The 23,734-nt window shown below is 44.8% G+C and overlaps 1 protein-coding gene and 1 pseudogene across 5 annotated transcripts in view; both read left to right on the top strand.

Annotated features, from left to right (window-relative positions):
* Positions 1-5,642: 5,642 nt before the first annotated feature.
* LOC123833890 (malignant T-cell-amplified sequence 1-like) lies at positions 5,643-7,930 on the top strand (annotated as a pseudogene).
* A 9,629-nt stretch (positions 7,931-17,559) lies between these two features.
* LOC123833887 (zinc finger protein 501) overlaps positions 17,560-23,734 on the top strand; it is a 23,955-nt gene continuing 17,780 nt past the window's right edge. For 3 of the 5 annotated variants that reach the window (XR_010413484.1, XR_008505146.2, XR_008505144.2), the window contains exon 1: positions 17,560-18,162. The gene's annotated coding sequence lies outside the window, so the exon portion shown is untranslated. The remainder of the gene's footprint in view (positions 18,163-23,734) is intronic. The other 2 variants (XM_045862617.3, XM_045862618.3) reach the window with 1 other exon arrangement.

Raw genomic sequence — 23,734 nt, 5'->3', positions numbered from 1 at the left:
TCCTCTCAACACAAATCAGGCATACATTAGCAGATATAAGGACAGACAGGTTTAACTTCCCAAGCCAGAGGCTCCCGGGACCACTGTATTGAAGGACGGTCCTAGCCTGGCCCTTCCTGTAAGATGAGGTGTCTCCCTCCTATTTTCTCTGAGACCTTACAGCTTCCGCTGTCATTGTTTCTCCTATAACTTCATCCTCTCTGCTCACAGAGTAACAGAAACCTTTTTCAATGAATTCAGGTTTCTCCATTCCTTCAAAACTGGTCAAAAAAATTTTTTGTGGGCTGGGAGGGGCAGAGGGGGAGAGAGAATCCTAAGCAGGCTCCACACCCAGCTCAGAGCCTGATGTGGGGCTCGATCTCACAACCCTGAGATCCTGACCTGAGTGAGCTGAAACCCAAGAGTCGGATGCTTAACTCACTGAGCCACCCAGGTGCCCCTGACCACATTTTCTAAATTTTACTCTACCTATTATATTCCTCCTCAGTGCACTTCCGAAATTAAGAGAACAGGGGTGCCTGGGTGGCTCAGCCATTAAGCGTCTGCCTTCGGCTCAGGTCATGACCCCAGGGTCCTGGGATTAAGCCCCCATCAGGCTCCCTGCTCCACGGGAAGCCTGCTTCTCCCTCTCCCTCTCCCACTCCCTCTGCTTGTGTTCCCTCTCTCGCTGTGTCTCTCTCTGTCAAATAAATAAATAAAATCTTTAAAAAAAAAAAATTAAGAGAATAAAACTTTCTATAGATTATTGCCAGTTTCAGAACAAAGATTACTTAGAAAGGGGCAAAAATGGGTGGTTTGGAACAAGGATGAAGAGAAGTATTTTCTTTTTTTTTTTTTAATCTTATTTATTTATTTATTTTTAAAGATTTTATTTATTTATTCATGAGAGACAGAGAGAGAGAGGCAGAGGGAGAAGCAGGCTCCCAAGGAGCAGGGAGCCCGATGTGGGACCCGATCCCAGGACCCTGGGATCATGACCTGAGCCGAAGGCAGACACTCAACCATCTGAGCCACCCAGGCGCCCGAAGAGAAGTATTTTCTTTATATTTTTTAGAGTTTTACAAAATATTCAACTGTATTCTAAGAAAACAAAATTAAAACAGGAAAAAAAAATAAAAGCAAAACTGACTCTTTACTGTCCCTTCAGGCCCAGTCCTGTAGAAGTGTGTCTCTTTCTCCTGTTCCCTCAATCCTACACAGACTTCATGCCAGCACGCGGAACCCTGGACTGACTGAACTCACCTGCCGACACACCTGCCTCCCTAACTAGACCTTGAGTATCTGCTCTGACTCATCCTTCCCACCTATGTCTAAAACATGGCCTAGCTCACTGCAGTCACATATGTGGTTAAGGAGTCCATCACTTCTATATCAAGGCCATGGTCTTGTTAGAGAAATATAACCTCTCATATTCCCTCTTTGCAAGCATAGCCTTCATGGAGACTGGGACATATTAGTACAAATGTTGGAAAGGAACTGATTTTCCCATCAGTCCCTGACCCAGTGCAATCATCACAGAGACACGGGATGATGACTGTAGCTCAGAGCCTTGGACACCTTCCAGATGCACTTAGAAGATGCACTCGATCCAAGTGGAGACACCTTCCTATTTACTGGAAACAAGCTTTCAATTCAGGAGAAAGAGAAAGTCCCTACTGACCTGTACGTCACAAGATATTTCACGGATAGAAGTAGAACTACAGATGAGTTGACGAGAGAGACATCCCGGGACTAGGGCTCTATCAACTCAGTCTGTCACTGCCCTCAGGAAGCTCAGTCTCATCTTTTCTCTCGCTCATTGAGTCCATCTAGTGACATCTCTGTTACTGACCTCTCTTCCCATACACAACTTTTCCCAGTCCAAGCCCTTCTTGTCCTAAAGGCCACTTGGGCTTCTGAGACTCTTCTGCCTTATTAACCCCAGGTTTGTGCCCCAGAAAAGGTGTGTGGGAAAGTATTTTTGAGCAGAGATTTTTCAAATGGCCTCCAGGACAAGCCAGGTTAACCCTGCTTCAGAGGGAGAGCCTTGGAGCAGGTGACAGCAATCCTTAGAGGGCTTTAGGCCTCAGGATAAAGCCCAGAACTTGACAGTGGAGCAGATCTCTGACATTGAATGCGCCCATTTAACTTTATGTATGCAGAAACTGAGCCCAGAGAGGTCAGATGACTTGCCCATCAACACACAGCCTATACATGACCTTGCACCCAGGAGTAAAGTGCCCTTCACACTCCATTGGCCTGTCTTCTTCCATACCTTTACCTGCTAAAATCAGATTGAGATGAAAACTGGCAAAGCTCTGGCGTACAGCAGTGGTTCTTAAAGTTTGTTGCACATTAGAATCACTTGGAGAGCTTAAAATAATACTGATGTTTGGCTGCATACAAGATCAACGAAATCACAATTTCTGGGCTGAGTTCCAGGTGACTGGGGTACCGGAATCAATGCAAACAGCTTGACTTGTCTGTGCCTGGGAATGGGGAAGGGTGGGAGGGGACAAGTAGCCTGCAGGGTCCAGTCCCCTTCTGGCATCCTGTGGGCCTATGATTCTGGTAGGGGGAAGCTGTGGGGCAGGGGGATTGCTTGGGTCTACTGGGATTTAGGACTGCTTTCAAGTGGGGCCTGCACCTACCAGAGAATTTTTTTTTTTAAAGATTTATTTATTTTTGAGAGAGAATGAGAGAGAGAGAGAGAGAGTACATGAGAGGGGGGAGGGTCAGAGGGAGAAGCAGGCTCCTCGCCGAGCAGGGAGCCCGATGCGGGACTCGATCCCAGGACTCCGGGATCATGACCTGAGCCAAAGGCAGTCGCTTAACCAACAGAGCCACCCAGGCGCCCCTACCAGAGAATTTTGATGGTCTACAAATTATTTCTGCATCCAGAGGAGCTGGACCAGTCCACCAAGCTCTCTCAGTGCTGCCATTTAGAAATAAACTCAGTGCTTGGGAACAGGGGAAGGGCTGACTGTGTTCCAGGAAATTTCTCCCTGGCCTCTGGGGAATATTCTGACAGTGTCTCTGAAGATGGAGACAAATGTCTTCTTTGGTTAAGAAGTCTTTGGATGATTTGAACATAGGTTTTCAAGTTACTGTTTTGGTAAGGTAGAAAACTGTAGTATTTAAAAATTAAGAGGCAATTTTACGATTTTAGAGCCCAATATACTTAGATTGACTGATAAATTGTTTAATGCAGACACTGGTAAGAATAAAAGCTAAGGGATAAGGAGCTTTAACATTAATTTCTATTTTCATAAATTTTATATTTATTATAGTCTAAAACTGGGGTCTATCCATGTCTATATATTTCTGTGTATCTCTGTATCTCTATATAGCTTTGAGATGTGTGTGACTATTTGGTAGGTGCCAATTCTCCTGCAGCACCCAAACTTTCTTTGGAGAAGTTGTAACACTTGTTCATACTAGTGTAAGTAAAGAAAAAATGTTTGGGTGGGCTAGGGCCTCTGTAATGTGGTCGAAGAAGAGAGGAAGTTGGCTAAGAAGGCTGGTCCCTGGGGAGCCTGGGTGGCTCAGTTGGTTGGGTGACTGCCTTCGGCTCGGGTCATGATCCTGGAGTCCTGGGATCGGGTCCTGCATCAGGCTCCCTGCTCGGCGGGGAGTCTGCTTCTCCCTCTGACCCTCCTCCCTCTCATGCTCTCTATCATTCTCTCGCTCTCTCTCAATAAATAAATAAAAATCTTAAAAAAAAAAAAGAAGGCTCGTCCCTGGCTCTCTGGGCTTCTGCTTGGACACCTGGGAAACCCTCATTCATTCTTGACCAAGTAACAGGGGACCTAGAGGAGTGGGGTGAGCAGCCCTAGCCAGATGCCCTCCATGCAATTCTCTCAGCTTACATCATAAGTATGGATTACCCTCAAAGATCTTCAAAAGTTCTGGGTTCTTCTGATTTCTTTAGTTTTCCTATGAGTCTTGCCAGGGATGTCACAAACTAAATCAGTTTTACCAGTTTTTGTAGAGTGATTATCTATTTCTTTTTTTTTATTATGTTATGTTAATCACCATACATTACATCATTAGTTTTTGATGTAGTGTTCCATGATTCAGAGTGATTATATATTTCTATGTCTGCCATGATCTTCCATCTTCTCAGTCCCTGAGATAGCTGTTTTTGGTGAGAAAATATTTTAAAGAATGGTTATATATTATTTTACAATATACAATTTTATGTAGTGATTATTTTATAGTTATGTTATTAATCTCATTTTAAACATTTTTTTTTAAGATTTTATTTATTTATTTGAGAGAGAGAGAATGAGAGACAGAGAGCATGAGAGGGAGGAAGGTCAGAGGGAGAAGCAGACTCCCTGCCGAGCAGGGAGCCCGATGCGGGACTCGATCCCGGGACTCCAGGATCATGACCTGAGCCGAAGGCAGTCGCTTAACCAACTGAGCCACCCAGGCGCCTTATTAATCTCATTTTATAGAGCAGTTATGTACATATATATTTTTGACAGAGCGCGAGCACATGAGTGTGCTTGCTGGGGACGGGGGAGAAGGGGCAGAGGCAGAGGGAGAGGGAGAGAGACAATCTGGGTGGGCCTCAATCCCATGACCCTGGGATCATGATCTGAGTCAAAATCAAGAGTGGGACGCTTAAACTGACTGAGCCACCCAGGCACCCCAATTATATATTTTAATATTACAGACTTTGCTATAGGCCTCCTGTGAGGTCAGCTTCCACCCACAGAGTAGCTTCACCCATGGATGGGCCTTCCCTGGGACTGCTGAATCCAATGGCCCAGTGCGGTGCAGCAATGGGCCAGTTACAACAACTGTCAACTGTGATGGCCACATACGACTCAGACAGAGCCTTCCATAGGCTGCACCACAGTTCAGCTTCAACCTCTGATCAATCCTGCTTCCTCCCTACCCTGCCACAGAGGTTGACAGCTAATCTATATCCTGCTTGCCAAAATCAATCTCAACATCAGCTCCCAGAGAAACTAACTTAAGACAGATGGGAATGGGAAGGAAGGCACTTTGGAAAGGGATTTTGGAACTAGATTGCTCCCTGGCTGGCTGGCAATGAGAACCCCCTCACGGACTAGATGGAACACCCATGCACCTATATACCCATGCCAGATACAGCTGGCAGTCTAAGCATTAACACTCTCACAGGTCATGGGATAGTAAGTGCTGGTTGCCACTGAAGCAAACAGAGATGCTTTGTGTAGCAAGAAAGCTGAGACCCAGACCCAGGACTAATTAGAGTGGCCAAGCTCTTGGTAAGGTTAGTCAGCTACCCACCGTAGATCTGTTAGGCTGTGTGGTGTGTGTGTGTTTGTGTGTGTGTGTGTGTGAGAGAGAGAGAGAGAGACCCTAAAACTTGGTTTTGGGGGCTTTGGGTGGATGCCCCCAAACTTTCAACCAGACTCCTTGGAGCCTGCAGAAATGGCCCACCCCATCCCTATTAAGAACAAGTGCTGTCTCTCCATTCTCTTCCTACAACTAGAATGATTGTTCTAGCTCTTCTTTCTTCCCAACTCCTGCCTTTTCAGCTACTGGTGGGAAGGGAAATTGGTAGCCCCAAATAAGCAGGCAAAATGGGTGCTAGATTCAGAGGAGTGGAAGTAGTCCGTTTTCGTTAGAGCCCTAAAGTGCGGCTGGCTGTCTCCTTTTCCAGATGACAACAACAGTTCCGACTGTCACTGAGGGCTTTCCGGGGTCAGGGGAGCTGCTGGACTCTTGCTAATTCAATTTTTTCCATTCCAGTCTCTTCCCTATCATCTCCCCCTTCACTCTGGAACGCGTTCAAGAAATTTGATGAAAAAGAAAATGTGTCTAACTGCATCCATTTGAAAACCTCAATTATTAAGGGTATTAAGAACCAAGTGATAGAGTAATTTCCAGGTGTGGAACCATGGCTTAATCATATAATGCCTAAAAAAGAGTCTGTCAAAATATGTGGTGCCATGAACATATAGAAATCCTTACAGTGAATGGCGAGTTACTATTTTTTAGACAGAGAGGGGCCTTTTTATCCATCCTTAAGTTTACTTCACAAATATCCTTTTATTCTGCTGCACCAGCAGGTTGATAAAGGAGCCATCAAATTTGTACTCAGTGGAGTAAATATTATGTGTCCAGGCTTAACTCTTCTCCTGGAGCAGTAGATAGGATTGTTGCAATCATGGCAGAAGGAAAACAGCATGCTCTGTGTGTTGGAGTCATGAAGATGTCTGCAGAAGATATTGAGAAAGTCAACAAAGGAGTTGACATTGAAAATGTCCATTATTTAAATGATGGTCTGTGCCATATGAAAAATATATAAACGAGCCTCAAAACAAATACACTTGGGCAAAATATGGATATAGTGCTTTATCTGTGTTTTTGTCTGTGTGTGACAGCATGAAGACAATACTTCTGTGGCTATGCTGAATAAATTCAATGGATGCTAAAAAAGAAAAAAAAAAAGAAAGAAAGAAGCACTTGTTATCACCTTGCTTGGAGACAATGCAGACATCTCTCTCTGCAAGACAGCATCACATCCCATAAGACCTGTACCTGTCTTCTCTCCTAGCCATCAGGCTATAACTCCCCCAGAAGAGCTGCATGACCCAGCTGGGAGAAGACATGTGGGGCTGAATTCTCAGGGTGTTTGACCCATGGCCAGACCACAAAGATGGGGAGCTCTCCTGAAATACAAGATTTTTTTTTTTATTTGAGACAGAGAGAATGAGAGACAGAGAGCATGAGAGGGAGGAGGGTCAGAGGGAGAAGCAGACTCCCTGCCGAGCAGGGAGCCCGATGCAGGACTCGATCCCGGGACTCCAGGATCATGACCCGAGCCAAAGGCAGTCGCTTAACCAAATGAGCCACCCAGGCGCCCTTGAAATACAAGATTTAACACCCTGGCAAATGCCCCAGGAGATAGTGTGACCCCAATCCTGGGATGGCTCCTAGAAGCATGGAGAAAGTTATGGCCTGGGCTACGTGAAGTTGAAATGCCAGAATGGCTGACAGTGGAGGGGGTGGGACAAGATGCCATATGGAGCTGTGGCCCTTGCCAGAGCAAGGATCATAGTGCATGCCCCTGGGACTCTGGTAGAGGCTGTGCTGTCCACAGTGGAGGGGTATGTACCTTTATAAAGCTCCTGGAATTCTTCCTGGGCCCTTGTAGAGACAGAATACTGGTCCATGGGAAACCAAATGGCCACACGCTGAAATGTTTGTCATGAGCTGAGTTTTATGAGACGCACCAAGGCTTAAGGGCAGGCAGGGCCAATGCCATGTTTACTGCTGGGATCAGGCACAAACGTGAGAGGGCACAGGTGAGCTGCATGAGAAAGTGGCCCAGAACCCCGTGTCACCCACCACTGCTGCACCAACACTCTACTTCAGCTCACACCTATGGCTATACGGTGGATTCCCTATGTCCAAGCTTGGTTGTGTGTGGGTGTATAAACTGAAATGCAGACAGCAACTTCACTGGAACCTCACCCAGCAATGGCTCAAAAAGACAGTGGTGAAGGAAAACACCCCTAAATGGGGAATATGCCTGGTCATCCACCTGGGGTAGGAGAAGTGGATCAAGGTTAGAATTCATACTGACGTATGGCAGTAGGGAATGACCTGGCTGGCTGGTGAGGGGCCTGGAAGATTGGGGATGAGGAGGTGTAAGGTGGAGGCATGTGGATGGATGACTGGGAAATTGTGCACATTTTTGTGTCATGTTAATGCCCATCGGAGAGCATCCAGCACGGAAGAAGAACTGAACAGCTAAGACAGCTGATGTTGGTCGGTCTTGGTCATTGGCCCCTCCAGTGTTGGCACGACTGACACATGAATTAGAGTGGCCACGGTATGAGCTGGAGCTCATTAGCATGGAATGCAACCTGTTAAGACTGATTTAGCTGTTGTCATCACTGAATGCCCAGCTTGCCTGCAAGACACCAGCACTGAGCCACCTGCAAGGCATCATTCCCAAGGACACCAGCCAGTTAGCCACTTAGCAGCAAGTTGACGGTTTTCATAGGAATGGACATTCTTGGTCTGAGCTTGCTTTCCTGCTTGCAGGTCCTCAGGCAGCATCACTCTCTGAGGCTCATGGAGTATCTGGCCCATTGGTATGGGTGCCTCAGAGCACAGCACCAGACCAGAAGACACTCCCCCTCCCCTCCCGACACACACTGAAGGAAGTGCAGGAATGGGCCATGACTGTGGGGTCCTCTGGCTGAGTCAAACATGGTACCTCCAGAGGCTGCTTGCTTGATGGACTGTTGGGGCGGTCTGTGGTGTGGGTGAAGTGCCAGTTTGGAGGTGTGCTCCATGAAGATGGGCACTGTCTTCTGATTTTGTAGTGAATCAGTACTGAAGATAGCAATCTGGATGCTCTCTACAATTCAGCAATTTAATCTGGTCAGTTTTCTCTGAAAATCATAGCAGCATTTAAAGGGTCTCCCTCGGGTGCCTGGGTGGCTCAGTCAGCTGGGCGTCTGCCTTCGGCTCAGGTCATGATCCTGGAGTCCTGGGATTGAGTCCCACGTCGGGCTCCCTGCTCGGTGGGGAGTCTGCTTCTCCCTCTGGCCCTCCCCCATCTCATGCTCTTCTCTCTCAAATAAATGAATAATATCTTAAAAAAATAAAAATAAAGGGTCTCCTTCATCCCAGATACTGATGCAATGGGTCATGTATTGTTTTGGAGGGATGCCTGCTGGGGAGGTATGGAGGTGTGTGTATGTGCAAAAAGCAAGGAAGAGGAGGGGTTGTAGGTTTCAGAATTTAGCAGCTAGAAAGTCTAGTTCCAGCTACCGTTCTGAAAGATTGCACAGTTGGTGCTGCTGACCTCAGCACAGGGCCACCTCAAGTCTCAAGGTTTTGGGGATGAGAGTTAATTGATTTAAATGAATAAATTGCCCCAAGACTTTCTAAATAAGAGAGCCTGAGCCTGAGGCATTGTTAGAAACTTCACAGTGAGTTTAAATGATACAGCATCAAACAACTCTTTATAAGTCTCTTAAAAAAAAAAGATTTATTTATTAGAGAGAGAGAGAGAGCACAGTGTGGGGGGAGGGACAGAAGGAGAGGGAAAAGGAGTGGAGCAGACTTCCCACTGAGTGGGGAGCCTGGCACGGGACTTGATCTCACGACCCTGAGATCATGACCTGAGTTGAAATCAAGAGTCAGACGCTCAACCTACTGAGGACTGAGGTGGTCAACGGGCTCTTGAAAGAAGTGGAGACAACCTACATGAAGCTGCTTCAGTTCTGATACCTTTTGAGGATTTGGGGGCAATGAGACATGATGGAAACACACTTTCTATGTTCAGTTACTGACCACTCTTAGGAACATTATTACTGCTGAGTTGTCTCGATAGAGCAGATGTTTTCAAAATATGTCTTCTTGGGTGATCCAGAATAGCTTCACTTTCATCTGCTTCCTCTGAACCTGGGATGGGGTGGGATGGGGGGATAGTAATTATTCCAGGGCTAACAACATCTAGAGGCCATGGAGGGAGTGATGAATGAACATGAAAGAAATGATCAAATCCAGTGTAATACTAAAATGATTTTATAGAGAAATGGTAAAAGGAATTAATTGCTCCATGTAGCAATGATCCCTCTTCCCGTGTTATATAGTTTGTATAAAAGAAAAGAAATCTGCTTCTCGAATAGATATTGTAAATCAAAACTTGGATCTGAACAGGCTGGAGAGTTTTTTTTGGAAAGGATTTTCTCCCTAAAAAGATTATTATATGTATTTTTAAAGATTTATTTATTAAAAATCTTTTTAAAAAAGTTATATTTAGGGGCGCCTGGGTGGCTCAGTCGTTAAGCGTCTGCCTTCGGCTCAGGTCACGATCCCAGGGTCCTGGGATCGAGCCCCGCATCGGGCTCCCTGCTCGGCTGGGAGTCTGCTTCTCCCTCTCCCCCTCCCCCTGCTTGTGTTCCCTCTCTCACTGTCTCTCTCTCTGTGTTGAAAAATAAATAAAATCTTTAAAAAAAAAAGTTATATTTATTGGGGTGCCTGGGTGGCTCAGTCGTTAAGCGTCTGCTCAGTGGAAAGCCTGCTTCTCCCTCTCCCACTCCACCTGCTTGTGTTCCCTCTCTCGCTGTCTCTCTCTGTCAAATAAATAAATAAAATCTTTAAAAAAAATGTTATATTTATTTAAATATTCTCTACACCCAACATGGGGCTCAAACTCCTGACCCTGAGATGAAGAGTCACACCCTCTTCTGACTGAGCCAGCCAGGCACCCCTCTATAGGATAAAATTCTAAAGGATTTGTAACTTGGAGTATTTCTAACTGAAAGAGTATTTGATGCTACCAGTAAGATAGGGTGTTGCTGAATCCTCCTGAGGCTTCTAGCAACAATCCTTTCTGTCTTAAAGGTCAACCTCTCCTGTACCAGATCTTTCCCCAATCTGTGTTTAGAAACATTGTGGAATCTCCTCTACCCTCAGAAGCCCTCTGTAATCTGCCCTTCTTCTCAGCTACTGCCTTTGTTCTCATGCCCATCACAGAGTCACTGGGTCTGTGCTTGCTATCTCTACTTTTCCCTCTGCCCATCACTTCAACCCACTCCATTTGGAGCTAGAGTCAACATGGCCAGATAACCACTTGGATCTAGAAAAATGGATCATGGATGATTCTGAACCATTGAGCCTGGGTACCCAGGAGAGAGGGGACATCCACAGGGGAGTTTGAAGTAGCTGGTGGAGGAGGAGAGGGAGAGAAGTGTGGTTTCATCCATGATAACCATTCATGTGAAGATGCTACAGAGCCCAGATGTGAGGGCAGGAGAAATCAGGGCTGGAGATAAGTACTTGGGGGTCAGAATAATGGTTGAACTGAGAGGTAGGAGCTCCACAGGTACCAATGCTTCTCTGTCCTCCAGAATGTTCTGCTTCTAGGTCAATTGCAACTCCCACACTCATTCCGTGTGTGACATTGGGCCTGAAGCCTGGCCTCTGTGAGCCTGTTTCTTCATCTGCGAAGTGTGAAAACTCCACCCATCTTACAAGGTCTCTGAGGACTCAGGGTCATACTACTATCATCATTTATTGCCCTCACCCCTCCAGGTAGAGCAGAGCAGAAAACTCAGCACATTTCTTTCCTCTCTTCAGCCTCATCTCCACTCTGTGGAGACATCATCCCTCTATTTCCCAGATGAGGATACAGAGGCCCAAAGAGGCACAGTCTTGCTCAGGGACCCACAGTGGAAAGGCCCCAGGTGCCTTCACCCTACCTCCAGCCCTACCACTGACAAGAGTTCTGTTCATTGAGCTCTTTATGTGTGTCCTGGGCCAAGCTGCTGATGGAGTGGGATGGGGTGTCTTGGCAGCCTGGTTGAGTGGTACCTGCCTACCCCATCCCCACTGGAGTCTGGCCCCTGGGCTGGAACTGAGGCCATGTCAAAGGCATTACCTCCCTGGAGAACCCCTTAGGCCATGCTCTGCCCAGCAGAGTGCCTCAATTCACTGTCTGAAGATGTGAGAGAAAGTTTCCAGGTGAGCAGTTCTCTCTCTGTAGAAGGACCAGGGTGGATGAGGGAGAAGTTCTTGAGGATTTGGCACTCCTGAGTATGGGAAGAGAATGAGCTGTGTGGTGGGGAGCTGAAGCCTTATTTGCTCTCGCTTCAGTCCCCCTCAATTTAAATCATCTCTCCTGGATGCCCAGGGAGCCCCAGAAAGGCCTATTCAGGACCCAAAGGGGTCCTGAAAACCCCAGGTAGAAGGGTTTTAGCTCAACCCAAAGAAGGAGCCAGGTAGGAAGTGAGAATCCCACCACTGGGACATGCAAATCAAGGTCAGAATACCCCTGGAAGGAAGAGCCTAGGAATAGTGCAGGGTCTTAGACCAGAGACTTACATCTTGAGAGTTGATAAAGGAGAAGAGGAAGTTCCCAAGACTCAGGAAAGCAACTCAGCTAGGACTTCCAGAGCACACACTGGCCACCTCTATCCAGTGCTCCATCACCTTGGCTCTGTTCTGGGACATCATGCTTGGGTTGCCAAGGCAGTTGGCCACACTGTTGAACTGGGTTATGGTGACATGGACTATGAGTTCCAGGTGTTCATTGCCAGGCTTATTCTTGTGGGACCGGATGGGGCCCAGGCACTGATGTGGGCCCCACCTTGAACAGATTCTGGGGAACAAGGGGAATGTCATTCAGCTCTGCCATACCCCAGCTTAGTGTCCCAGGCAGGGGTCACAGGTCAGAGCTGGAGCTCAGGAAGCTGAGGGTGTGGCCGGAGCCTTGTGGGAGTCCCTGGGTTTAGCTCTCTTTTCATAGTAGGCAACCACTACAGGATGATCCAGGACCCATAACGGGCAGGGAAGGGAGAAAGACATTTGTGCCCTGACCATCCTCACTAACGTCAAACTCTAGAAGGTGGCTCAAGTCATCTCCTCCCAAAGGGGCATCTTCCACCCATCCTGATCATCTCTCTGGTCCTACCCCCATTCAGATTCATATTCCACTGTGGCAGCTACAATCATGGGTTTAGTTTGTTTGTCTTCCTTATAGTTAGGTACACATCAGATGCCTAATAAGTGCTGAGGCTGCTGGGTGGGCAGAATGGGTGGGTGACCCTATGGACCCGGCTGCACACAGTGAGTTCCCCTCCCCCACCTTTCTATCTGTTCTGCCTCATTTAATCTGCACAGCCACTCTGTATAGTATGTCCTACTAGTGTCCATTGCTCCTGTCCACAAGTGGACAGTAAAGGCTTCGGGTTTAAAAATGTTGCCCAGGTCACACAGTTGGTAAGCAGTGGAGCTGAGATTTGGACTCAGATCATAAGAGTCTGAATCAAGGAAAGGCAGGTCTGGGGCAGCTTAGGGCAGAAGGAAATCCTGCCCCAGCCCCTCCCTGAGAGCCCAGCTGTTCACTGCATCCATCAGAGTCAACCGCTCTGCCACCAGTTTGGGAGGGAAGTCCATGAGGTTGGGCTTCCCCTTTAGCTGGTTCTTCCTGGTCACAAGCCAGGGGCAGGAAGGCTCTCAGACTGCAGCTGGCTCTGTCTCTGTTTTTGGAGCTAGAGATAGAATTCCCACTACAGCTGATATTTGAGCTGACTCCATCTCAGGACCTGACACATATATGCTGAAGTAGATGTTAGCACTTGCTCTGGTTCTGGAGAAGCTGATGGAGGTGACACTAGCTCTCACTTGGGAGTCATTGTAGAAACAGGTCTCAAGCTACATCTAGCTCCATAGTAGACCCCTTTTCTGGCTCTACATCTGGAATGATCCCTGAAGCTGGTGCTAGAGCAGAATAAAGAGAAAGGTTTACCTATATAACTGACTTACCATGTGCCCTTCCCCAAACAGGAATGATCCTACTGCCTTGAAAGGAATACCCAGCCCATGGACCCCACCCCAGGTAGTCTTTCTGGATCACAATCCCCTTTGCCCTGTGATTCTGCCTCAGTAGGCTCTAGAGGTTCCATAAGGTGAATACGGTTCTTCAGGTCTTAGTTATGCAAATTGACATGCATAGGGGCCAACTTTAGCTTGAAACATGGATGGTGAAGTGACTGCTAGGTATCCTACAAATTCTGGTCAAGCCAGGTACTCAAGATGGGAGGGAGGGCACTGAAGAGAGTCATGTGTGGGGCAGAGTCAGAGGCCTGGCCTGTCACTCCTCACTAGGCTCCTACAGCACCTTTTTATCAGTATGGGTCCCAGAGGACAGAGTCAGTGCACTTCCAACTCCTCTGAGCCTGTCCTTGCAGTGGAAGGCTTGGTTATTCATCAGGCCTGACAGAGAACCTGTGGACATCTAGTCTTCCCAGTGACATTCTTCTCCCCATGGTCATGGCAGAACTTGCCCCATCCTCCATGCACACAGACATCAAGGCTAAGGTTTGAGGTAGATTTGTGAGCAGACTGCTCACCTTATCTTCTGTTCTGGGTCCCAGTTGTGGAGGTTAGGAGATGGAGAGGGGCAGCCAGAGCAAGATGGGACTATGGAAGGGATGGATCTCTCAGGAACAAACTCAGCCCAGCCTGCACTGTGCTTCCTGGGGTGTGGGGTTGGAACCACATTCATAGTTCTCTTTGATTCATTTCCTCATGCAGGGAAAGACCCCAGATCTCAGCCCTCCCATGGAAATCAAAAGATCCATGAGATCCAGGGTTCTGCCAGTCCCTCCCCAGCTACAGCCCCTATATTCTCCCATCCTGCTCTGTGGAGACAGGAGGTCTCCTCCTGTTTTAATTGGTCCTGTCGTCCATCATCGTGGTCAGAATATGAGAGGATTCACCCATATCTAAGGAGGTCTCAGGGTGACACATCTAATGTATTGTGGATACGTCTACTTATAATATCTAGAGTAATTATCTGACTCAGACTGGAACTGAGTCCCAGGGATTGTGTCTCCTTCATTCATTGAATTATCTTAGTGTCTAGAAAAGTGTCTTCATGGATTAGGTGTTGATTGCCACCTTTATATGAGAGAAGCAACATGTGATGCTATAGTGATTATGTTGTGCATTATATCCCTAGTACTGATTTAACTTATAACTGGAAATTTGTACCTTTTGACTATTCCTCCAATCTCCAATTCCTCCTCCTCCAGCCATGGTTATTACTTTTAAATTGTGTGTTGAGATTGGGGGGTATCTCACCATATCTTTTAATACTTAGTGCCTCAGAAGATCTTCTAAAATCTAGCACTGACTGTATATTCTGTGTTGTCCTCTTGGGAAGGAGACCTGAGTTACTAGTAAGGGCATCTCACATATATATATATATAGTGTGTGTGTGTGTGTGTGTGTGTGTGTGTGTTCTTCATATTACTTGCTTTGGTGAAAACAAAAAACAAAAACCCCTGAGTTTTCAGTCATTGTATCCCACAGAGAAAGGAAATTCATCTCTGTAGACTATATGTTTCCTATAACCTGGTTGGATTGAAAAGCTGAATTACTAGTAGTTTTAGCTTTCCTAGAGAAAAAACTTTTAGGTGCGTAGACCATACCTTTTCATATATTCTCCTTGCAGAAGTGAATCAGTTGGGAAAGTATTTGGCTGCATATAAAGAAAACTCAACTAGGGCAGATGGTCCAAAAGAGGTTAATTTTTTATCACTCAGTAAGGTGTCCAGGAGAGGCAGTCTGTGGCTGGTGTAGTAACTAAAAAACCATGCTCTTCTTTTCCTTTAGTCATGCCATTCTTACATGTGATTAGCATCTTCATACTTGCATCTTATGGTTACAAGATGGCTGCTGCATCATCAGCCTCAAAACTGTGTTCCAAGAAGGGAAAAGTGCAAAAGAAAAACAAATTTTCCAACCCAGTCCATTCTTTTTAATTAGGAAAACAGTGGTGTTCTGAAAGCTCCACTAATAAGCCCTGTATATTTATCTCTTAGGCCAGAACTGTGTCATATGGCTAGCTCTAGCTGAGAAGAAACTTGAGAAATCTGGGCACAGTGCTACCCTGAATAAAAATTTGGGTTGGTTAGTACGGAACAGTATGAGAATGGATACTTTATGGGCAACATGTAGTGTTTGCCATGCTATCCTCGCTAAAATGGTGATCGTTGGATCTAAAATTTGGGTATAGAGTTCTGGCCCCTTTAGAGATGGTATAAGGAAAAAAGGAGATGATCTAGACAAGGACAACTTAAATCATGGAAAGGGAAGGGGAATTGTCTGCTGTAACCTGCAAAGGACACTGGGTTTGGAGTTTGAAGTTCTAACCTTCTGATCTGATTCTTTAACTTACAATCTGGGTGATATTCGTTGTATCAACCTCTCTTAGTCTTTTTTCCTTGATGGTAAATTGGGACAGTGTTAGGGGGAAAGGGAGAAATAGATATTGGGTAAGCAACTGTGAATGGTACTGGTGGTTGCATCTTGCATAGAAAAACAAGACATCTTTATGGCATATTCCTCATGTAATCTCTTTTGAAGGGTGGTTAAATATGATTTACCAGGAGTTTCTATTTCCCAAAGGGAAGTAACATTTATCTATTTAGAGTGTGTGCCTTAGGTAATCTGGGGGAAGAAAGAGGATTTTCCAGCAGTTTTCTCTCTCATATACAAGAAATATACATCTACTTGGAGTAACTACTTCATGTAAGTTGTTGGAACATAAACTGTAACCAGCTATCATATCTCCTATGAATCTGGTAATGATGAATTTGAAACTCTTTCTCTTGAATTGGTGTTCCTCAAAAATTTCATGATTTTTAGTGATCTATTTATGTTTAGGGATGAAACTCTAGATGGATCAGATCAGTAATGAGAGTGTAATTGCTCAGCTCAAGAAAGAATTCTGATTCTGGTGTTTAGTCAGTCATTCACGAAATATCTATTGAGTGCCTACTATATGTCAGCCACTGTTCTAGATGTTGTTAGTGTGAGTAAGAGAGAGAAGATCCTCATCTTCATAAAGCTTATATTCTACTGAAGGAGACAGCAGGTATATAAACAGGTAAGCAGACGGGAATATGCCAGCTAGATGGTCCTTCCTTCTGGATATTCAGAGACTTGTTTTCTGGATGTAATTTATGACATTTACATTCTTCAGTTTCTCAAGAATGCAAATATCTGAACTTTACTTTTTTATTTGATTAGTGGATTCAATACATATTTATTGAATACCTTCTCTGCCAGACACTGCTAAACACTGGGATATGATGGTAAGTAATAGCTCCACGTGCCTGCGTAGAGTTGTACAGAGATGAATTGGGTCCTTCATAGTTGCCCTTGGGAGGAATATTATGTGTATATCTCTCTAATAATGTTTGAAAGTGGACAAGTGTGTCTATTTAGGAGGCCAGCTAATTAAGGGTGATAGTGGAGTGTAAACACTGGTGAAGGTCAAGTAAAGATTGGCACTGGGTCTTGAAGAACCAGTATGGGGACGCCTGGGTGGCTCAGTTGGTTAAGCAACTGCCTTCGGCTCAGGTCATGATCCTGGAGTCCTGGGATGGAGTCCCACATCGGGCTCCCTGCTCAGCAGGGAGTCTGCTTCTCCCTTTGACCCCCCCCCCTCATGCTCTCTCTCTCTCATTCTCTCTCTCAAATAAATAAATAAATAATATTTTAAAAAAAAGAAAAGAAGATGTGTGTTTAAAAAAAAAAAAAGAAGAAGAACCAGTATGACCTGAATGGCCCGGGTGGCAGATAGTAGGTAGAGGGGAGGGAGAATATTCCAGAAGGGCAAATCCTGGAAAAAAGATCCAGTGTCAATAACAGACAAGAGGGGCGCCTGGGTGGCTCAGTCGTTAAGCGTCTGCTTTCGGCTCAGGTCATGATCCCAGGGTCCTGGGATTGAGCCCGGCATGGGGCTCCCTGCTCGGCGGAGAGCCTGCTTCTCTCTTTTGTGTTCCCTCTCTCGCTGTGTCTCTCTCTGTCAAATAAATAAATAAAATCTTAAAAAAAAAAAAAAAAAAGAACAGACAAGATTTCAGGCGACCAATGGGAATTCACGTATGACAGAGAGCATGTGAATAATAGCAGAATAAGAGATATTGCCGGGTGAGGTCACTGTGTGGGGGCCTAAAACGGAAATTTGCCCATTATTCCCACTAAATAGTGGATCATTGAAGATTTTTTTTTTTTTTAAAGATTTTATTTATTTATTTGACAGAGAGAGACACAGCGAGAGAGGGAACACAAGCAGGGGGAGTGGGAGAGGGAGAAGCCGGCTTCCCACAGAGCGGGGAGCCCGATGCAGGACTCGATCCCAGGACCCCGGGATCACGACCTGAGCCGAAGGCAGACGCTTAACGACTGAACCACCCAGGCGCGCCTCATCAAAGAGTCTTAATCAGGGGCTATTTTTTAGCAGATGGAATACACTAATGCCTTGCTGGGGCAGCCCATTCCGACTCCTACCCAGCACTCTCTCCGACCCTAACGACCCCATCTACAGTTTTCCTGAGGGATAAGGTAGTCCCTCTGTTGCGGGCAAAGGTAATGGGACCTCAGGCACTCGGCTGGGTGTGGAGGCAAAGCAGGCCCCCGGGATCGCCTTCTTGGAGGACCCCGTCGAGACTCTCCTCCCGCTTCCTAGAGAAGCGGCAGAAGGATGCGGAGACGAGGGGCGTGGAGCCGCTGGTGACGCACTACCGGCCGCGCCACTGCTTTTCCGGCCTGGGGGTGCGGGGCGGGGGGTAAGCCTGTGCCCTGTGCTCGCGCGCACCTGTGGGACCGTAGCCGCCACCCCGCGGGGAGTCCCCCGACCTCACGGTGAGCGGGCGGGGCCTCAGGGAGGGGAGAGGGGTGGCTCCGGGCGCCTTCGGCTGGGACGTTGGGCAGCAGGCTTGTGTAGGAAGCCTGCCCCGGCCCCGCTCTCCCTCGGACTGCTGTCCGCGCCTGCGGCCCAGAACTCCCGGCGGCCTCAGCCCAGGGCCCGGCACGGAGCAGGCGTCTAAGAAGATGGTGGAGTGAATGAACGAATGAGTGATGACTGCGTGATGGATAGATGGATAGATGATCCAGAGCTAGGACCCGTGTTCGGCAACGAAGTCCCGGGGCTCAAGAGTTCTCGGTCTGGATACCAGCTGCTCCCCCGCAATTAATCGTGCAGCTCAGAAACTTTTTTAGGGACCGTCGTACGAGGAACCGGCAGTAGTATAAAGCTCACTAGGTGGCGAGTCTCGAGTGTCTGAGTATGTAATTCCTGAGGATACAGAGGCTGCTGCTGGATCTCTAAAGTTGGACTGTCTGGTGGTCCCTGCCTTCCTTTCTTTACAAGGTTCAGTTGACAGCATGTATGTGATAGCACGTACGGAAACGTTAATGTCTTGCAACAAAATTTTACTGTGCATAACCTGCCAAATAGTACGCAGAACTCAGGGGCGGGGCTACAGAATGAGTGACGTTGGAGCCTGCCAAAGGGGAGATGCTTCCAGTGTAGTGATGGAAGATATATATGTGAGCAGATTTTTTTTGTGATAATTTAAACTATACTCAGTGCTAAATAGCACTCTTTGAAGCAGTTGGGCTAATTTATTTAACCCTCATAACAACGTATTATCTGTAGTTTTTAATGAGGATATTGAGGTATGGAGAGAATAGATAGATGACTAAGGACACGTTGCTACTTAGTGACCCAAGGCTGCAGAAGAGAGAGGCCCAGTGTGTCCTGCAGCCTGGATGAGTATGTTACTTTTGGCCAACTGACAAGCCCCAGAAGGGCTTCAGAGAGGAGTACATTTGAGTATGGTCTTATTGAAGGAATTGTGGTTTCAGATTCGTGAAAAATCCCACCTGGCTTACCCATAATCTTTTAGCTAATTATTGAGAGGTAAGGAGGTGGCAGGGAAGAGAAAGCTTACAAGGTAAGAGGAGAGAGCTAGCTCCTTGTTATTCTTAACAGGATTAAGCTATTAAAAGCTTCTTTCCTTTTTCCTTTTACCCTTCACCATAATGCCTATCTCTCCCGCAAACCTGGATTCATACAGATCCTTTTATCATCTTAAGATCACTGACAATCAGATTATTCTACACTAGGCATTGGTGGAAAAACCTGTACCTTCCTCTCTGGGGAATTTATAGACTAGGGGTCAGTACACTATGGCCCACAGGCCAAATTTGGTCTATCACCTGTTCTTGTAAAAAAAAAAAAAAGTTTTACTGAAACACAGCCAAGCTCATTTGTTTACATATTGTCTAGTTGTCTTCAAACTACAGAGGCAAAGTTGAATAGTTGTGACAGAGAGAGACCATATAGCCCATGAAACCTAAATTATTGATTTTCTAGCCCATTACAGAAAAAGTTTGCAGTTTGACATAAATTGCTGACAGCTCAGATGATCCACAGTTGGAGGAGAGGTTTGTCACCAATACGTCCTTTCTTCTCCGTAGATTTTAGTATCAAACATAATAATGCCTAACCCCTGTGGAATGCCTGCCATGGGGCAGATATCTTTATAAATGCTTTACTAAATTAACCCGTCTAGGTAAGGATTCACAGAATGTTAAAGCTGAAAGGACTCATGGATATTATCTCCCCCCCTCCCCCATAGATGTTATCTAATTTGTCAGCTTTTTCAGATAAATAGCTGGTCATGTAGGCCCATTCACAAAGGCTGTGACAGAGCAATTTCCTGATTCCCATTTCAGTCCACTTTAATCTTACTCGAATGAGAGGCCAATACCATATTTATTGGATCTGGCATTTTTGTTGTTGTTGTTGCTTTTGTTTCTGGTTTTTTGGTTGTTGAAACCGGTGAGCAAGGACTGTCATTTTTTACATGATTATTTCTCTAACTATAAAAGTAATACATGGTTATTGTAGGGAAAGTGAAATATATAGATGAGTATGAAGGACAAAGGAAAGTAACCCATTAAATGACCTAGGGATCAATGTGTTAACATTTTGGTGGATTTCTTCTGTTCTTTGTGTGTGTTTTGTATATATCCACGTATTAACAATAGTTCCTGTTTATTGAATGTTTACTTAGTGCTGTATATGCATATTTTTTATTTTCGTGTTTTGTATTCTGTTTTACCATACTGTATTTTCTCATGGATATTCTTTGAAAACAAAGGGTAAGGAACTCTAAGTCCTGAGAAGGAAAAGGTGTAATTCATTCATAAAAAGGATGTTTAAAGAAGCAAATTCTCCCACAAAACTACCTCTTGTATTAAAGATGTGAAAGACCCAAATAGATACATTCATCCTGTTGCCTCACGCTGCAAGGCTGAGGGTTAGTTGTGCAGCTCACCAAAATGATCTTTTTAAGGTCTGTTCTTCCAGAGTATAGCTCTTATTTAACAACCGTTACATCTACATATCAAGCCAGATTGTTCCAATTAGCCAGTGAGATCCAGGATTTTGAGAGCTGTTAATATGTACGTGAGCCTTTACTGTAGCAGAGTTAAAAGATGTGTCTTTGGGAATTTTAGATTATTAGTTTCATTTGTGAGCTAAGGCAGGAGCCCTGAGAATTATGTGCTTCATTTCTCTGCAGATTCATTGACTAGAAAGTTCTCCAGTGCCCATACACAAAAGTTTGTGAAGTTGCCAGATTCCTCTCCTCTGTCCCAGCCTCACCCCATCCCAGAGCAGTAATCATCTTCCTCTGTAATCATTGAGAACCAGACATTGTGATAGCACTGGGAATTTTGTGAACAAGATAGATAAGCCCCTTGACTTCATGATACCTAGGAGACCAGCAGAGTGAATCTTAACCAGAATTTACATCAAAATCAAGCAGGCATTTAAATAATTTTTCCAAAATCAAATTTATGTAATCTTCACTTGTTCCTTTTTTAAAAGCTTTTAATTTTAATTCTAGTATTGTTAACATACAGTGTTATATTAGTGTCAGGTGTACAATGTAGTGACAACAATTCTGTACATGACTCAGTGCTCATCACAGGTGAACACTCCAATTCACATCACCTATTTCACCCGTCCCCCCTCCTCCCTCCCCTCTGGTAACCATCAGTTTGTTCTCTGTAGTTAAGAGTCTGTTTCTTGCTTTATCTCTTTTTTGTTTTTGCTTGTTTGTTTTGTTTCTTAAATCCCACATATGAGTGAAACCATATGGTGTTTGTCTCTCTCTGACTTATTTCACTTAACTTTATACTTTCTAGCTCCATCCATGTTTTTGCAAATGCGAGATTTCATTCTTTTTTATGGCTGAATAATATTTCATTGTGTATATATACCACATGTACTTTATCCATTTATCTATTGATGGACCCAGGCTGTTTCCATAATTTGATTATTGTAAATACTGCTACAATAAACATAGGGGCGCACGAATCCCTTTGAATTCGTGTTTTTGTATTTTTTTGGTAAATACCCAGTAATGTGATTATTGGGTGGTAGGATAGTTCTATTTTTAACAGTTTGAGGAACCTCCACACTGTTTTCCACAGTGACTGCATCAGTTTGCATTCCCATCAACAGTGCACAAGTGTTCCTTTTCCTCCACATCATCTTCAACACTTGTTGTTTCTTGTGTTTTTGATTTTTGATTTTGTATTCTATTTTAACATTCTGTATTTTCTAATGAATGTCTTTTGAAAACATGATTTTTAATAGTTACAAAATATCATTGATTTGCCATCAATGTTTATTTGCTTGTTTTACAATTATAGTAACAGTGTGATCTTTGTACATACATTTCTGTGCCCATCTCTGATCGTAATTTTTCATTTTTTTTTCTCTGATTACAGAAGCTATTTATTCCTACAGGAAAACTTTGAAACATTACAGAAAAATAGGCCCTAACACAAAAGTTTATCATAATCCTATTCTCCAGAGATGGTCACGGTTAACATATTCTTATGTTAACCATATTACATATTCTTTTTTTTTTTTTTAAGATTTTATTTATTTATTTGAGAGAGAATGAGAGACAGAGAGCACGAGAGGGAAGAGGGTTAGAGGGAGAAGCAGACCCCCCGCTGAGCAGGGAGCCCGATGCGGGACTCGATCCCGGGACTCCAGGATCATGACCTGAGCCGAAGGCAGTCGCTTAACCAACTGAGCCACCGAGGCGCCCCATATTACATATTCTTAAGATTAGAGTTAGTTTTTAAAAAAGAAAGCATGTTTTAACATACATATGCGATGTTATGATGTACTTTAAATTTTAATATCCTCCATTTTTTTCATTTATATTAAGTATAAGTATTTTTCCAAATGATCACATATTTTCATTTTTAATTATCTTAATGTCTATATAATTTCCACCAAGAGGAAGTACCATAATTTGCTAAGCCTCAGTGTCCATTGGTAGAAAGATTGTGTTTCCCAACAACATTGCAGGGTCTTTTTTTTACAGGTAACAAAAGAGTTCAGCTTTTTTCTTCTTTGGGAAGTTACTTTTTTTTATTTTTATTTTTATTTATTTTTATTTTTTATTTTTTTAAAGATTTTATTTTATTTATTTATTTGAGACAAGAGAGAATGAGAGAGAGAGAGCACATGAGAGGGGGGAGGATCAGAGGCAGAAGCAGGCTCCCTGCCGAGCAGGGAGCCCGATGCGGGACTCGATCCAGGGACTCCAGGATCATGACCTGAGCCGAAGGCAGTCGCTTAACCAACTGAGCCACCCAGGCGCCCTATTTTTATTTTTTTAATTTTTTTTTAAAGATTTTATTTATTTATTTGAGAGAGAGAATGAGATAGAGAGAGAGCATGAGAGGGGGGAGGGTCAGAAGGAGAAGCAGACTCCCTGCTGAGCAGGGAGCCTGATGTGGGACTCGATTCCGGGACTCCAGGATCATGACCTGAGCTGAAGGCAGTCGCTTAACCAACTGAGCCACCCAGGCGCCCGGGAAGTTATTTTTTTTTTTAAAAGTAGGCTCCACACCTAGCATGGAGCCCAATTTGGGGCTTGTACTCACGACCCTGAGATCAAGATCTGAGCTGAGATCAAAAGTCAGATGCTTAACTGACTGAGCCACCCAGGTGCCCTGAGATGTTACTTCTTTATGAGAAAGTTCTAATAGAATTACTAGGTCAAAGAATATAGGCATTTTCTAGGCATCCTGATGACTTTGAGAATCTTCTGAGATACACTGTAGGTGTTGTATATACTTGGTATTCTTTTCTGAGGTCCTGTACTCACAAAATGATGATCCTAGTATTCCAACTGCAACTCAACTTACAACTTTAAAACCTGATGTATATTGCCAGATTAGCTCTAGAAGGATGATACTAGTTTACATTCCCACTGCTTGTGTATGAGAAGCTCTCTTTCCCCATACCTTTGCCAGTCTTGACTTTTAACACTTAAAAGAAAATCTCCAATTTGTTTTTTTGTTTTGTTTTGTTTTTTAAGATTTTATTTATTTA

Source organism: Mirounga angustirostris, unplaced genomic scaffold (genome assembly GCF_029215605.1).
Source record: "Mirounga angustirostris isolate CCGP_5_RB_7025 unplaced genomic scaffold, mMirAng1.0.hap1 SCAF_1, whole genome shotgun sequence".
NCBI lineage: Eukaryota > Metazoa > Chordata > Mammalia > Carnivora > Phocidae > Mirounga > Mirounga angustirostris.
Note: the sequence above shows the minus strand (reverse complement) of the source record. Positions and strands in the feature narration are given on the sequence as shown.